The sequence below is a fragment of the Python bivittatus genome, unplaced genomic scaffold, assembly GCF_059951505.1.
Source record: "Python bivittatus isolate LINGU-HERP-01145 unplaced genomic scaffold, Pbiv_v1 ctg000350_np1212, whole genome shotgun sequence".
NCBI lineage: Eukaryota > Metazoa > Chordata > Lepidosauria > Squamata > Pythonidae > Python > Python bivittatus.
Genome location: NW_028277074.1, coordinates 25,724,808 through 25,738,464, shown reverse-complemented (window position 1 = coordinate 25,738,464; position 13,657 = coordinate 25,724,808). Strand labels below are relative to the sequence as shown.

Sequence of the window (13,657 nt, the reverse complement as noted above, 5' to 3'; positions counted from 1 at the left end):
TTTTCCAGTTTCGTATTTCCATAAATCGTGAAGAAAGCGGTGTGATTTCTGCCTTTTGACGCCATTTGCTAGCAAAACTTGTGAATAAGTGATGCGGAGGGAGGGGAAGTGAGGGGAGGCCGTCAATAAGGGAAAGGTAAAATGGCTGGTGAGCCTTCAAATAACCTTGCTGCCCGTCTCGCTCACCTCATTTCTGCCAGCGGCTTATAGAACGGAGAAATAGCGCCCTCCCCACATGTCAGCCTTAGATTAGTGAGAAGCTGCGCAGTACATTTCCTCCACAGGACTGAATGCATGTGTGAAGGGGGACTGTCAGGGCAGGCGGGCATGGAGTTACTGTTTCAAGGGTCTACCCCCGTGGAAAAGGTTGCACAGTCACAAGAAAATATAAGCTCGGGAACTAAATTCAGAGCCTTTAACGCTATCACAAAAGATAGCCCTTTAAATCTGCTGCTTGAAGAGGGAGTACGGTGATCTCGTATCTCTTGCTCTACACCTCCTCTCCCTAGACGCAGAGAGAGAGCACTGAACCAACCCCTCATTTTAGCATTATGATCGAATTCCCACACCTCCAATAAAGCAGTTTTGCCCCGTTACCCCTGAAACGTTCGTGATAACACTTCTTGGGGCAAGGCAAGCAGAAGAGCGCGCGCTCGCTCGCTCTTTCTGGGTAGGCTTAGAGCGGCGGGAAGCAACACGGCGATGGGAGACGCTCACTTCGTCTGGACAAGAACACGCCTCGTCGGCCTTTCCCATAACTCCCACCAGCCTTTAAATACCCCGTTAGATCTTTTCGCCTTGATCTCCCGGACCAGGCGCGCCATTTTAGGCAAATGCAGAATCGGCAGCGAAGTTGCTGATTCCAGAAACAAGCAGGCAGCGACAGTCTTAGTTGTGGCGGAAGAGGAGGAACAGTAGGAACAGCGGAGATCGCGCTACCGCAGGAGAGAGACATCCACCGAGCCAGTCTCCTTGGCACGAGTAGACCTGTCAGGTAATTAAGCAAACGTTTCTCCTTTTGGGTCGGCCAAAGCAGAGCTTGGGGAAAACGCGGAAGAGGCCACGCTGGCTTCCGCTGTCGGCTGTAGCCGCAACCCCATTAACCTTTTGAAGGCCTCTTAGGCCCAGACGGAAGCAAAGCGTTCATTTTCCCAGAGTCGGCCTGAGGCGGATTCCCCCCGCCCCCGCCCCTGAAACAATGCTCTTTTGGTTTCACTATTACTGGAAGGCCAGAAAAATCCGTAGTGGATGCTGGGCTCTATAACATACAAGGCAGCGGGACCTCAGAACCAGGTACTCGGGCAGCGGGATTCGATGTGCATATTTATAGTTTGGTAAGAACGTTCCATTTTTACAAAAACGTCTAATTCACAGGCTTAATAAGGAAGTTCGGTTTCAGAAGGAAAAACCCACATCCGCAAACGTATGCTTTTGAATCGTATATATCTGCGCTGTATAAATAGACCCAAGGCCTAGGGTCATTGAATGAAAGTAGGCTCGGTTGACCCACACCCTGGGCCTTTGTAAGCACCAGCGTCTAATATTCGTCCGCACAGTCGTACACACCGGTTCCTTTGCCCACGTAGCAGCACACCCTCATGATTCATGAGATCCTCGCCCTTTTTCTTGATCCATGGCTGCCTCAGTTCGCTTGCGCCGCGTTACACAGAGTGCTGGGCCGGCAGCCGAGCTGTGCGTCCCCGGAGGGCAGAGGCGCCTCCCGCGTTCACCGGAGAAGCCAGCAGATATTGAATCACGGGCGAGTTGATTTTGCTTAATTGTGGCTGACAGTACCTGTGGTTTCCTCATTTACGGAGCAACAGCATTGAGGGGCCTGATTGATTGGGAGCGCAGCGCCTCCCACTCCCTTTTCCCCGGCAGACACACACTCCGCCGCCACCTCCGAGAGAGCCCTGCGTGAAGGCGAATCCCCCGGGAGGGGAAAAGAAGCCGCTTCTCATTATTCAGCAAATGGCCGGCGCGCCAACAGCGAGAGATTCAGCTTGGTTGGTTCGCTGTCGAACGCTCTGCTGAGCTTAACTAGCCTTAAATCCTCTTGCTTCCCCTCAGGCCCGTCGGCCTGCCTGCCTTCGCCTGCGTCGTCGGCCCCACCGCCTCCACCTTCTCGCCCGCCACCAGATTGGTCCGGGAGTTAAGCACTCGCAAATAGAGACGGTTTTAACCAGGGCGGAGCGGGAGGCAGCGCGGAATGATCACCGCTTCTTGAAAAGCACTTAAGCTGAAGGCCCAGTGCCCCTGATAGCAAGCGTAGTTTAATATATATATATTATTATATAAAATAATAATAATAAATCCAGGCCAACCCCCTTCATGATGCCTAAGCAAAGGAGATCCACACACGATCCCACATGCAAACTCTCTGCATCAATACTAACTGCACCATGGGGGGAGGGATGGTGCAGGTGAATTCATGCTCATTTGGCTGTTCCCCGCCCCATCCCCAAACATGAAAAGCTCCATTATTTGCCTGAAAATTCCTACTGTGGGTATGTGTATTTAAATCCAGAGGAGCGCATTAGTCTTAAATATCAGAAAAGGAGCCACATGGCAACTGCCTGCAAGCCACTAGACAAGGGATCATTTCCTGTTTAATATGAAATCTGCATTCTCGATCTCAAAGCAACCCATCAAATGGGAGACTTTTTCTATTACTCCTTTTTCCCCCTCATCTCCGGGCTTTACACTCATCTCAGAAGTGGTGGTCATTCCATTAAACTGTGTCGTGAACTCTTTAACTGTCTAAGTAGACATAAACCTGATTGGGGTGAGGGGGTTACTCACAGCCACAGCCAAGAGCAGGGTCTCTTCTGTGACTCAGGTCAGTGCTGAAGGTCATTTAGGTTGGGTCATGGGCTAGTGCGCTACTCCAAGAGCTTGGACTGCAAGAGGAATCTGGAAATGGGACTCTGAGCCCAAACACAGCCGCCACCCCACAAGAATGAAAGTCAGCAGGGTGGAACTCCTGCCTCCTGTCTTACAACAGTCTCCTCTTTAGCAGTGCATGTTCCACTGTTGCTAAAGAAGCCTCAGTAGTGGACCTGGACCGGTCTGCCTTCTTAATAAACTAGCAGTGACAGCCCCTGGACAAGAAGAACAGGCCTGGAGCATTGCTCAGGCTTCGCAAATGAAGCTTGATGGTGGAGCAGTGAGGCTTCCTCTCTCTGCGTATTAAAGTCGGTCCTCAGCAGCAGCCCCAAGAGTCTCAGCAGAGCCATCTTTGCCATCTTGAAGTCGGCCCCACGTTGGGGTGGGGGAGGAGGTTGGGCATGGTAGCAACTGCGCTGCAGATGGGCGGCTATGAATTTTTTGCTGCTGCTTAGAGCCTTAATTACTGGCTCTTGATCCCTGGGACTACGACACGATACCGCCAAGGTTAAAACGCCCAGAACAGCTCTGAGCAGATGTGAGTGAGTTGGCAGACGCGCAAATGAGGTTTGCCTCCAAGCACGATAACAAGTGACTAATACATTGCATATCGCTGAAAGAAAATTATTTTCCTCTAATTTGCATTAGCTCTTTTCCCCTTAAGACCAAACTAAAAAACCAACGGCAGTCCGCTATCAGAGGCAGCAGCCTAATCCTGGGGAAATAATAATAAAAATGCCAGGCAACTTTAAGAGAATTGTGGAAGCACGGAAAAGATTTGCCAATATTTTGGCGAGCCAGTTGTGTTTATCTTCCACCTTTGCTCCAAGGCAAAAGTAGTTTCGCAAGCAACATTCCTAGAGAAAATGGTAGACGTCACGTTAAAATCCGATTTATAGCTCTGATGTTTAAGGACTGCTGGAGGGATCTTCCACCAAAAACGCTTTTTGCAAGGAAGCCGGAGGCTGACAAATATGCTGCATGAGAGTTACAAGGAATAAATTCTATGTACAAATGCGAGTCACCCTTAAACGAATCAGCTCTTGCCCAATGAAAGATTCAGATTGCAAGCCAAATGAAATTTGTTTGAAAAGACTGATTCTACAAGCCAAAATAAAATGCTGCTGTTTGTAAGATTGCCCTTTTTAGTCCTACACATGCTTCTCAGGAGTAAGTTTCCTTGAGTTCAGTGAAGCTTATTTCCTGCAAAGGCACCATTAGGCCTGCAGCCCCAAAGCCTATTCCATTAATTTCAAGCTCTTTAAGAGCAATTAACTCATCTAAAAACAGGTTTCCTGTTAATTCAAATCTGCATCATTTTTGCATTTCCCACATCTGTAATTCAAATGCAGAACCACCTAGGGAAGCTAGAATAGAGGTTCAGTTAAACATGACAGCCTCCTTTTTATCACACTCAGTTACTTGTGACATTGTGGCCCCTTACAAGTCATTCTCACATATACAAAGGTAGTGTCTTTTATTTAAATATTTTTATAGAGTCTTTCATCTATATAAAAGAAATATTTCAGTGTAATGAACATCACAAAAATGCTTCCCTCTCCCCATGCCAAGGGAACTATTTCAGACGTAAGAGAAACAAGGCAAGTAGATTCATGTGCACTAGGCTTCCAGAGTAACGTCACAAGTAACAGATGCGGGAAGAGTTCTTGCATTTTAATGCAGGAAGAGGTAGTACTTCCTCTTCAGATATTACACCATGGCATGACACACACCCTTCTTCCTAATGTCTGAAGCCGTGTGGGATCACTTGCAGGAATGTAATGCTCTCTTCCAGTTGAGATAATTGCATATAACCTTTCAATATGTTATAGGACCACAGTTTTGGAAAGGACCTTAGTGTCCATCTAATCCATTGGTAGACATGTAGTGTATGTAAAACATTCAGATGTTTTGAACTCAACTCTTATCAGCCCAGCCTCCATTGGCAATGATAAATGTGAAAGTTGGATCCAAAACATTTAGAATGTGCCAAGAGACCTACTTCTGATCTAATCTAACCTTGCTGGATGCAGAATTTTCAAAGCAAGCTGCCACTATGGCATCATAAGCAGATTCAACTTTGTTCAGCATTTAATTACCTCCAGTGAAACAGAACCCACTACCTTGAGAGAGTCTTTGCTTACTGCCAAACATCTCTCCCTGTTAGAAAGTTGCTCCCAACATTTAATCAAAATCTGCTTCCCTAAAACTTCCTTATTCTAGTTCTGTCCTCTGGAACAACAGAAAACAACCAGTGTTTGTGTAATAAATATTTAAAGACTACATCAAATCTCTCCTTATTTAGGCTAACTATACCCAGCTTTTTCAACCACTCCTTTGATTTGATTACCATCACCAGCCCACACTATCCAGGCTGCTCTGAACCTGATTCAGTTTCACTGTCTCCATAAAAATGTTATGCCCACAACTAAATACATGTTGTTAAACACAGCAATTTTTTTCACTATATATAAGCAAGGAATAGATTTGCATTGCAGAGAGATTCCCAAATGGGACCTAATTAATTCCAATTATGAAAAGGAATGAAACTACTCCAATTTGCTCAGCTGCCATTGGACCAAAGCTGAGAGCTTTTTGTTCATGTGGAATCAAAGGGTTATTCTAGACAACAAGCTCCAATCCTACTGAGCCAAAGCAAAGTCTAGGATTTAAGCAATGCCACAGAATAAAGTAAAATGAAACTTTTTTTACATTTTTCTGCATACACTTATGTGAAAGACAGTATTAATACTGAAAAATCAATGATACAGGATTCTAATCAAAGCTTAATATAAACAGGGTAGGTAGATTTCAAGAATTCCATTTCTACAATACTTATATACTCTTATGAAGGAATAAGTGTCACTGAGCTCAAAAGAAGACAAGTACAAGATTATGTTGTTTGGCATCAAATTGTATTTCATCCAAAATCGTTTCCAGATTTATGCTTCTATCATTCTTTGTCATCTTTCCAAGATCACTTATCAGATACGGATTTTACTTTATATTTTAACAAAACAGAAAGGAGTGAGATTCACTAACATAGCCAGATTCTAAGGCCCTATTTTAAAATAAAAAGATAAAGTCTTATTTGAGTCAATCTGGACTCCTGGTGGCTTTATGGCCAAATGCATGTAGTTTTCCTGGCAATGGTATAGAAGCGGTATGCCATTTCCTTCTTCCAGAATGATTTTAGACCTCTCAATCTAGGCTCCAACACTGGAACTCCCTGCTAGTCTCCCATCTAAGTAATAGCTAGGCCAAACCCTACTTAGCTTCCAAGCCCAGGCAAAGTAAGCCAGATGTAATTATACAGGTACTCCTTGACTTACGATCACAGTTGGGACCAGAACTTCCATCACTAAGCAATGCAGTCATTAAGTGAGTTGTGCCCAATGTAATTACCTTTTTTGCAGTGTTCATTAAGCAAATCACATGGTTAAGTGAATTTGGCTTCCCCCATTGACTTTGCTTGTCGGAAGCCCCCTGGGAAGGTCACAAATGGCGATAACGTGACCCCGTGACACTGCAACTGTCGTAAATACATGCTGCTTGCCAAATGCCCGAATTTTGATCACGTGGCCATGAGGATGTTGCAACAGTCATAAGTGTGAGGACTGATCATAAGTTACTTTTTTCAGGACCATCATAACTTCGAACAGTTGTTAAACAAATGGTTATAAGTCGGGGACTACCTGTAGTGTATTTTCATTTAGCTACTTTGTGTGGGTACTTCTAAAAAAATGTTATGGAAAAACCTAAACGAATTATCAAATCACCTGGTAAGCCTTAAATAAGATAGGAAGGGCACAAAATAATGAAAGCTGATTAGGTGAAGGGATGTATGTAGCAAATGGTCTGCTAGGTTTTCAAATAGTTCCAAGGCTGTTTGTTCCAAAGCTGGCGCCAGAGTAGAATGCAAGCTGTGAGTTAATTTTCTTCTGCTGCTTCAGTCTTGCTCTAAAAACAATAGCTAGCTTCTCAATTCATCCAGACAGGACCAAGTCTATGCTTTAATTTGGAGTCCAATGCAAACTGATCCTCTGCATATTTATTTACTGAATTTAGAACATTCTCCCTTGTAAATGTGGCTAGGATTGCAGCTTAAATCTGGCTTATAACAAATTATCAACAGACAATGCAAATTATTGTTCTCTTAATAAAATGGTTGAAATAATTATCAAATGAATGTGATATAAATTTGGAGGAAACCAGCAAATACTCGTACAGGGAACAAGTGTCTCTATATAGATAACACTTATCAAAATCTCTATCTTTACCTCCTTAACAAATTTTTGCAAAACGAAAAAAATAAAGGTAGGAAAATGGGAGGAAAATATGTGAGCTTTACAAAATGAGGTCTTGACCCTTGTATACTTAATAAGTAGAATAACTGCACATCAAAGGCCTCTTTAGTAGTACATAACAATGAATGCTATTGCAAAACTGGTTCTGTTCTATTCTCTAACAAAAAAAAAGTGAGAATAGCAACCCCTTGTTTCAGAATTAATTCACTTTATTTCAGAACTTCATTTAATATTTAAAAACAATACAAACTGATTAGTTTGATAAATGCTGCAGAGATGTCCTTACCACATTATAAACTCATTCATGTTTGGAATTCTTATCTTGTGCATTTCAAAACACACAAACATACTGTGTTTTGTAATTCCTTCTCCTTCATTTTTGTAAAGCCTAATACAGTAATTTTCTTCCATGAAAGCTAGGCAGTTTTGAATCAATCTTCAGTAAGAGGAAGTTCCATCCCACTATGAGCAAAAGTGATGCTTACATGTGGACTCCCCAACCACCCTCCACTATCAGACTAAGTATTTGAGAGTGATTACAGCCCAGTTAGTTCAATGTGGTGTTCATATGATCAGTGCCTTAGGCCCCAAGCCTCTTGGTTGAGCTGCTTTGTGAAAGTTGTCGGTGTTTTAGTTTCAAGTAAAGGCCATTCATATTTAACTTAAGGATGTGTTTGCATTTGGAGCTGACTTATAGCAGGCTCTTGGCCTGGAATAAAACACTCTTAATCCTGAAAGAATATAGAAATTTACTGGTAGTTACTTTTCACACTTTAATTTTCTCCTTAATATGCCCATTTAAGTAGAATCAAATGAGAAACTATTTTTGGGGTTTGGGTATTGATGTTTTTTGCTGTTTATTATTTTGTTTATGTGGGATGAAAAATGTTTAATTTGATATGGCAATTAATTCCCTGATACATGAATTATATTTAAAGGGATAGTTGCCCTGGTATCTGCTACTAAATAATGGCTAGAGGCTAGAACAGGAAGAAAAACTTTGTCTTCTCCAGCCAATTTGCACATGTAGAAAAAATGTCCATCTACCTCTTGAATGAAAGGATAGGTGGACATTTACTCTTTTTGATCAAATATATTTACTGAAGACACGTGAAAACAGTATCCAAGCCACTATGCATGAAAGGGGTTGACAGCTTGTGGATCTCTAGATGGCTGTGGACTGCAACTTCCATGTTCCCCATTGGCTAGCGTTGACAAGCAGATCCCTAATCCATAGATTAACCTTCACCATAGACCTTGCATATGGAAACAAGCCCTCAAGGGACATTTACCTCCTCATCCTTAGTATATTTTAAGATGGTTAATATTCCCCTGGCATTTTCACGAGATCCACTCATGGGGGGAGGCCCTTATTTTCTCAAATTTTCTTTTTAACATTTTCAGATTTTTGTTTTGTTGTCTTACATGTTATATGTAAAGAACCATGCAATCTCATGTATGATTTAGGTTTTAAATATTATTGAAAGGTCACTGGGAAGTTTTAGAAATCTTAAAAGCTAGAACTGAGCTCTATAGAAAAAGCACATTTTATTAATTGGGTATAATTTTATCATGAAATATTTTTTAGGGAAGAAATAAGATTTTGAAGATTCCAGTTCTTCAAGCATTTGTCCTGTTTATATAAGATGAAGAATGAGCTCAAAGAGCTAGTGAAGCTAGTGTTATTTGATTGTGGTCAAGAGCTAGCCCTCATTCTTAACTCCCCAGTGGACAAGAGCAACTTTCAACTGGGGTTACTGTGGGTGATGATAATAACCTCCCAATTAGCCAAGTCCCAGTAGTTGCCCAAGGACTCTTGTATGTTTAACTGCAACATCAAACAACTCTAGCATTACAAGTTGAAGAGAACTCCGAGAATGTAGGAGTCACAAAACTTCTCAGTGGAATCAGTTTACACATTAAATTAAGATTCCCCAGTGATGAGATAGGCAAGGATGTACATGCATGTGTGAATCAGTCTTCAGCTAAGCTAAAACATGTTAAGCATAGGTGGATTTTTTTTCCTATAATTAATATGCAGGCATTAGACAACTATTGCAGAAGAATTTTAAAATAGTATACCCATCCCCTTTTGTACAATGTAAGAAGAAACTTTTCTCCCCAGTTATTCAAGGCTTCTGTCCTAAACACAGGTAACTGGGGAATAAGGCCCATCGAACTCATATGGATTTTACTTCTCCACCTACTCTGGAAGTTCCTCAAAGAACGGAGGAGAGACGGTTTTCTTCTCTTCACCACCACCAGCACCACCCCCGGAAAAAAGAAAACCCACCCCACCAAGACTTCCAAGGAACCTTTCAAATCTGTTGAGCCTGCCATAAAGAGGCAGGAAGACGCCGCCGCCTTTGTCGGGTGTGCTCTCTGCAAGAACCGGAACGAAGCTGTCGTCCCCTACCACCACCCCCCATTTAGCTTCCTCTCTCCCTCCTCCCTCGCGCCATAGTGAGAGCTTTGTGTAAAAGCCGAAGAGGCGCTGGCTGCTCGCGCTCCCAACAGCTGTCACATTATTTGCACTAGCTGTAAACAGCCTTCGCGCCCCCCTTCTTTCGCCCGCCTCCCCACACCACATAGTTAAATCCAGACTAACAATCCCCAGTTAGAGATCAAGCCAACAACAGCAGCATTGTGTCTGCCTCGGCCGCTTTAGCATCTCTCTTGCAGCTGGTTTACTCGAAACAAGGAGCCCCCTCTCTTCGCTTCCCGCCCGGGAAGCCAGGGAACTGTTTGTGTCAGCTGATCCATCATTCCGCGGGCCCTCCTTGTCAATCTAGGGGCGTTTTAAAAAAAAAGCTTTCCCTCCGCGCAGAGGGAGGCCGTCCACCCACCCGCCCCGCCCGCGCGTGAACATTTCCTCCCGGAAAAGCCCGGGCAGGTCCGCCATCCAGTGCCCCCCCCATGCCCAGCTGTGCTAGCCTCGCCTCTCCTGGGCTCAGCCTCAGCCCGACACGCTGACAGGGTCGCGCTCCGACCTCGGGGCTCCAAGGAGCTCCAGGCCTCTTGTTCCGGCGGAGAGGTTTCCCCGTTGGTGGTGGTTGCGAGCGGCGCGCTGCGTGGAGGAGAGAAAGCGGCAAGGAATGAGAGCTGCGCTCCGCAGCTACTTCCCGCTTGGCCGCTGCTGCTGGTCCTCAAGGCCCCCTCCGTTTGCCTAGGCGATAAGACTGAGCCGACGCTCCCGAAGGGCTTCATAGAAGCTGCCGGAACGATAAAGGCTTTTACTGCTGACGGCCCCGCGATCCTCGCTGCGCCTGGAGGAGGGATGAGGAAATCTTTCCTTCGCCAAGGCCTCCCACTGTGGAGACCAGGCGCCAAGTCGGCGATCTTCCAGCTCAGTCGTTTGCCGGACTCCGCGTAAAGCCGGTTCGACAGAGCTGAGAAAAGGAGCCACCGGCTCTGGCCAAATTCCTTTTCGAAAGAACTTTCCGTTCTCTTCAGACGGAGAGAGCTGCTGATGTCACAGCGCGCTAGTCTCGAAGGTGGTGGGTTGGAGTTAGCGAGTTGCAGGAATCCAGCCTTTTGTTTTGTAAACCACGGCTTATGGCCTAGCGCGAAGAGCGAACACAGCCTGAATACGGAGCAAGGGGAAGAGTCGTTCGTCCATATCGTTCTGCTTGAAACGAGGCGACTCCACCTTACTAAACAAGGGAAAGGGGCGGGGGGAGAGTTTAAGGAGCCTAGTGGCCTTGGTGCTGGCTGGGAATTCTGGGGGCTGTGGTCCCAACACATTTAGATGCTACCTTGTTGCAAAGTTTGGCTACTGCAACTCCTCTGCACTCTTAAGTGTGCAATCTCGTGCAATGTTTACTTGAAGAAGTTCACTGGAGCCTTTTCTCCGGTAAATCTGAGCTATCCCCAGCTCCCAGGCCCACTGATTACTTAGGCCCATAGCAACAGAAGGCAAAATAAGATTCCTTATGCCCACAGAGGAGGGCTATGGTGGCCTGGATCAAACCCAGAGCATTTTATCTCGCAAAGATGTCCTAAGCAGGCTGGACTTTTAACTGCGAAATTCACTCCCACTCCTCCTTTTGGGACGTGAAAAATAAAGTTAATTTCCCACACATGGGAGGCACCGAAGGGAGCACTGAACAGGTGCTCTGCTGTTTGGGTGCAAGTGCCAGTTCCGCTCAGCCTGCCTTTTGTATGTAGAACTGCTCCATACAGCCTTTGCAGATTCTGTGTCTCTAAAGGCAGACTGTCTAAGCACTGACTTTTTCCTTGAGAAAGTAGTCCTTTTCACAGGGCCATTTCTCTTAATCTCATCTGCCTTTAAGTTGACTATAATTCATCTCGATTAGAAGAGAGGCCAGGTGGTAGAACTATGAAGCCAAGTCTCAAAGGGTGCAGCTTAGGAAGCACCAATAGCTCCAAAATTAATTTCTGACCCTAAATCCATTCACATTGTGTGACTTCAGTGTGCATACTTAGTTATTTTATAAGACAAGAGTTAATTTTTGTGCTTTTACATTTGTAAGTCCAAGTCCAGAGGCACATACCTAGACTGTAAGTAAACTTTGTTATACTAGTATTTTCTATTTGTTTTTAATAATTTTTTTAAAGGCCCATCAGCAATATGATTAAAAAGCTTGGATACCAAACACACTTGGAAACAAAAAAATAAATTGGCAGTAAGTCCTACACATGAACACAGTTGTACTATCAGTGGGGTCATGCCTATATGTATGCAAGATCACTGCCAAGCTAAACACTGCAATATAATGTAGGATTACGATTAAGGAGTACCTTAGAAACAAAAAGCTTGATCCTGTTCATCAAACTTCCTCAACTTGGTGCCCCTTCAAACTTAGCTGGACTCCATCTGCCATAATCCCTATTGCTGGTTATGAGAATGGATGCCCAACATGTCTGGAGTACACCAGGTTGAATAAGGCTATGTAACTGGGATAGCAGAGGGGATGGAATGTTACTATACTTATCTAGAAGTTCCACTACATTTATTTTTGAGTAGCCCCGCACAGACCAGGCTCTTGCTGTGCCCACAGTGTCACCTTTACCAATACCTATAAAAACTTAGCGAAGCAAGCAGTAATCCTGCTAGATATTCTTTTGTCAGCAATGCCTCACTCCCCAAGAGGCCAAACTGGTACATTCAAGGGAACTTACTTCCAGGTAAAATCATGTGGCTAGCCATATGAAACAGTAGCATTGGATGACTTGAGGCAAATATCTCTGATCCAACTAACAAGAAAGATAAAACACTTCCTAATTCACAGCTGCAGGCTTTCCGACTAACAAGCTGCATTTATCTCATCTTTCTAGCCAAATTCCCCAGTAAGTGAGTCCAAGTATTCAAGCAGTTGAGCCTTCTGTGGTCAGTTATAACCATTGCCTCAACCAAGCTGGCAAACTTCTCTACTGTGGAGGGTGTCCATACACGGATATTAAGAAAAACCATCTCTTGCTAACTAAGCAAAGGCTGCAACACATTCTTTTAAGACAGAGTAGTGATTCGTGCCTAGCAAACCTCTTTCAGCACAAAGGTCTGAGAGGAAGAGAAGGGGAGGGAAGGAAGGAGAGCGTGAGCACCAACACTCTCGTATTTCTGGGCTGTTGTCCCCCTGGGAACCAAGAACCAAGTGTAGCTTCAATCAAATGCTGACTTCTCCTTTGGGAGCTCAGTAGGAAACCTGAGCTCACAAGTTTATGCCTGCCTCCATCAATGATGGCCGAGTCTTCCCCCCTCCCCTCACTTTGTTATCAGCAATTTGTATATAAAAAGGTATAATTTTGCCTGATTAGAAAAGAAGAACCAAATCTGATTGGCGATATGTTTTTCTTACTAAAATGTTTTTTTGAAACAACCTTGTAACAGCTGCACCAGGCACACAGTTTCTCAAGCGTCTTGCTTCTTTCAGAATGACTGGAATAAAGCAGTTTTTCAAAGCACACATAGCACCTTCATAATTTTGTCTTCATTTGTAAAGAAGCAGTCTCTTAAGGCAGTCCCTAACTATGCTTCCTTGATAAGAGGTCTCTTGGAGCTCAATGGAGCTTTTCAGTGTTACAACCAGAGACTCCTAGGTCTGGGCACGCTCAACATTTTGTAGCATCTGGAATTGGAAATGTATAAGATCCATGGGAAGTATTTACAGTTCACTCCATTCAGACCAATCCCCCACCATTAGATTAACTGAATGAACTGGTTAGCTCCTTTACCCTCGCAATACAACTGTCATAAGCCCAAACATGATTCAACTCTGTATATAGCTCTCAAAGTGAAGCCAGCAAGATTCACCGAGTGCTCATGTTGCCCAAAAGTGTTTAGGCCAATGTTTTGTTCCTTTAAGAGCTGCTCCTGCTGATACATGGTCCTCCTGTGTCTCCAGAAATTATCAGGAAGGAGCTGGCAGGAGGGAGGTGCGGGTTCTTGGGTAGGACCAAAAGGAAATGTAGCCATGCCATGCACTGGGCTGAGAAGCAACCAG

At 44.3% G+C, this 13,657-nt stretch overlaps 1 protein-coding gene across 6 annotated transcripts in view; it reads right to left on the bottom strand.

The window, feature by feature from the left end:
• The window catches only part of BCOR (BCL6 corepressor), an 82,193-nt gene that overhangs the window by 56,052 nt on the left and 12,484 nt on the right, over positions 1-13,657 (bottom strand). The window lies entirely within an intron of this gene.